The sequence below is a fragment of the Saccopteryx leptura genome, chromosome 3 (genome assembly GCF_036850995.1).
Source record: "Saccopteryx leptura isolate mSacLep1 chromosome 3, mSacLep1_pri_phased_curated, whole genome shotgun sequence".
Classification (NCBI taxonomy): Eukaryota; Metazoa; Chordata; class Mammalia; order Chiroptera; family Emballonuridae; genus Saccopteryx; species Saccopteryx leptura.
Window position 1 is genome coordinate 212506309 of NC_089505.1, and position 3987 is coordinate 212510295.

The 3987-nt window shown below is 40.7% G+C and overlaps 1 pseudogene; it reads left to right on the top strand.

The window, feature by feature from the left end:
- The first annotated feature begins 3901 nt into the window (after positions 1 to 3901).
- On the top strand, positions 3902 to 3987 carry LOC136401815 (small nucleolar RNA U3; annotated as a pseudogene).

Consider the following 3987-nt stretch of genomic DNA (forward strand, 5'->3'; position numbering starts at 1 on the left):
GAGAAGAAATAGACAAACTCCTGCATGTGCCCTGATGGGGATCCACCCAGCATCTATCCATTCGAGCTGATGCTCAAATCAGCCGAGCTATCCAGCTATGAAAGGAGAAGAGAGAAAGAAGGGGGAGACGGAGAGGAAGCAGATGTTTGCTTCTTGTGTGCCCTCACTGGGGATTGAACTGAGGACATCTGCACATGGAGCTAACTATCCATTGGGCTAACCGGCCAGGGCTAATAGTACCATTTTGAATGTGCCCCTGAATTGTTTAATAACAGCTGCTAGATATTGTAGCAAATATAACATTTTTACTTGTTAGAAAATGATAAATTCTTGGTTAAATTACACAAACACTGCTATGTGTGTGTGTGTACTATAAGTCAGTTTTTATGCAATTTATCATTTACTATTTGAAACTGTTGAAGAGGAAAAACTTTTTTTCTCTACCCTTTTAGTTTTACTACCTGGAGGCCTGCAAATTAAACTGACAACACACAAAGATTAACAAGAGAATAAAAACATTTAATTATGTACATATGCACAGGTGTTCAGAAAGAAATGTGACTCAAGGATATCATTAGAATTTGCAGTTTGTAGGGGATAGGAAAGGGCAGAGGGGCACTTACGGGAGAAAAAATGACTTAGGAAAAAATAGGCCCTTAGGAGACTAAATGGGATATATGATATTTTTGTGACAATGCTGAGGTGATTTCACATTCACATGTTGACTTGTGCTAACTTCTCATAGTTAGTGATAAAAGTCAATTTTCCTTTGTGAAACTCCATGGGGGATGCTTCATGACAGTTGGATTCTTCTAGAAGACTGCTTTTAGGAAAGGAAGAAGACCTGAGAAAAAGCTTCGTCCAACCTGACCAGGTGGTGGCACAGTGGGTAGAGCATCGGCTTGGGACACTGGAGGACTCAGGTTCAAAACCCCTACGTTGCCAGCTTGAGAGAGAACTCATCAGCTTGAGTGCAGGGTCACCAGCTTGAGTGCAAGCTCCCCAGCTTGAGCACAGGGTCACTGTCTTGAGCGTGGGAACACAGACATGACCCCAGGGTTGCTGGCTTGAGCCCCAGGGTCGCTGGCTTGTGCAGGGGGTCACTGGTTCCGCTGTAGCCCCCCAGTCAATGCAACATATGAGAAAGCAATCAATGAACAACTAGGGTACTGCAACAATGAGTTGATGCTTCTCATCTCTCTCCTTTCCTGTCTGTCTCTCTAAAAAAAAACTCCTTCCAGCCAACCTTGATTCTCTAAAGGTCTTTAGCTTAAAATAATGTTTGTCATTGTGGCATATTCTGGACCCCTTCACAAATAATGATAAAAAAGTAACATATATGTATGTTTAAGTTGCCTGTATATGCATAATGAATTCTAGAAAGATATACAAAAAACTGAAAATAGTGATTACTTATAAGGAAGAGGAATCTGAGGCTCTAGGGGAAAGAAGTGAAATAGAGATTTTTCACTGTATATATAGTCAATCTTTATATCCATGGACTTCATAAATCTGAATTTGCTAGTTGCTAAAATTTATTTGTAACCCCCAATTTAATAATCAATTCAATACAGCATATTCTTGCAATAATTTGCAGACATGTGCAGAGTCTCCCTTCACATGCGTTCCCAGCTGAGGTTAAGCAAACTGATGCTTGGCCTTCTTGTTTCAGCTCTCACATTGTAAATAAGTGTCCCATTTGTGTTTTATTTAGTACCATGTTTTTTGCATTTTTGTATTTTTTGTGTGTTTGGTTTTGCTGTTTAAAACAGATAGTGCTAGCCTGACCTGTGGTGGCGCAGTGGGATAAAGCGTCGATCTGGAACACTGAGGTCGCCAGTTTGAAACCCTGGGCTCCTGGTCAAGGCATATATGGGAAGTTGATGCTTCCTGTTCCTCCTCCTCCTTCTCTCTCTCTCCCTCTCTCTCCTCTCTGAAAATTGAATAAATAAAGTCTATCAAAACAAAACAAAAAACAGATAGTGCTAAAGTGCTGTCTAGTGTTTTTAAACATAAGAAAGTTGGAGTGTAATTGGCAGTTAAAAATAGACATGGGCATGTAAAGTACAGCGGAATATAGTCAACAATATTACAATAACTGTGTATGGTGTCAGGTGGCTACTAGACTTATTGGGGGGATCACTTTGTAAATTATAGCAGTGTCTACCCATTATGCTGTAAACCTGAAACTAATATAATATTGAATCTCAACTATAACTTTTTTTTTAATTAAAAAAAGTTGTGATGTGCCTTACAGAGAAAATACATGTTAATAAGCTTTGTTCAGACATAGTACTGTTGGCTGTGAGTTCAATGTTAATGAATCAACAAAGTATATTAAATACTGTCTTTTTTCCTTTATTATTAATTTTAAGGGGGTGACATTGATCAATCAGGGTATATAGGTTTAGAGAAAACATCTCCAGGTTATTTTGACATTTGATTATGTTGCTTACCCATCAACCAAAGTCAAATTGTCTTCCATCACCTTCTATCTGGTTTTCTTTGTGCCCCTCCTCCTCCCCCTCCCCCCCCCTCCCCTCCCCCCTCCCCCCCCTCCCTTAACCACACTCTTGTCCATGTCCTTGAGTCTCATTTTTATGTCCACCTATGTATGGAATCATATAGTTCTTAGTTTTTACTTTAAATAATATGTCTTTAAACAGAAACATATATAAAACAAGGTTATATATTATCAGTTGATGAAAATGCAGTGATCAAGGTCTCACAAGAATCTAACCCTATATTTCCCCTAGAAGCAATTGTTCAGTATTCAATAATTCAGAGTTGATGGTCTTACTTGCCAATACCTACTGCAAATAAGGAGAATTGACTGTTATATACTGACAGAATTTAGAACATGCTACCCCAAAATATGGCACTTTGGCATGAGGAGTTGCAAACGGAAGCCACGCCTGGCGCTTACAGCCAGGTCCTTATATGTCCTAAGTGAGCAAGCATAATACAGAAGCAAATGTAGCAGTTTAGCTATTGGCTAGGGAGGTCGCACGCAGCATAGCAACAGGGGCCTGCATAGCAACCGACCGGTTTTAGCTTAGTGGTGAATTTCAAACATAAACTTCTGATAAGGGTCTCTGACCTTCTTTGTTCTCAGCCTCTCTGAGAGAGAGAGATTGAGGGAGAGAAGGGGGGAGAAGCAGGAAGCTTCAACTCCCATATGTGCCTTGACCGGGCAAGCCCAGGGTTTTGAACTGACAACCTCTGCATTCCAGGTCAACACTTTATCCACTGCGCCACCACAGGTCAGGCGGTTCCTTTAAGTTTTAACAGAAGTTTCAAAACAGTTTCTAAAAAGTGTTAGATTTCCATTATTGTGAACAAACTATTAAATTGCTTCAGGGGCACTATTAGGATATGTTTTTACTTTTTTTTTTTAAGTGAGGGGAGGGGAGATAGATTCCCACATGTGCTCCAACTGGGATCCACCTGCCTTCCCCCTCTTCTGGGGTCAATACTCTGCCCATCTGGGCCATGCTCACAACTGAACTAGCGCCTGAGGTGGAGGCTCCACAGAGCCATCCTCAGCGCCTGGGACCAACAGGCTCAAATCAATCGAGCCATGGCTGTGGGAAGGTAGGAGTGAGAGAGAAGGAGAAGGGGAATAGACGGTCACTTCTGTGTTCCCTGACCAGGAATCAAACCTGGGACTTCCACACGCCAGGTCAATACTCTACCATTGAACCAACTTGCCAGGGCCATGTTTTTACTTCTAATACTTATAACATGCTGGTCATTCATTTGCATTTATTCATCATTCAGTCATTCTTTTTTTCAACAAATAATGACTGATTAAGGCAGGGCACTGTGCTGTGTTCTAGGTACAATGTGGTAAATGGGTCATGATTTCTGCCTTCACTGAGCTTATAGTCTAAGGAGAGACAAGACTATACTTTCAGGGATCATTTCTTTAGTTTGTTACTAAGGAGAGAGATGTTATACAAACAAGTATATAAACTACAATTTAAT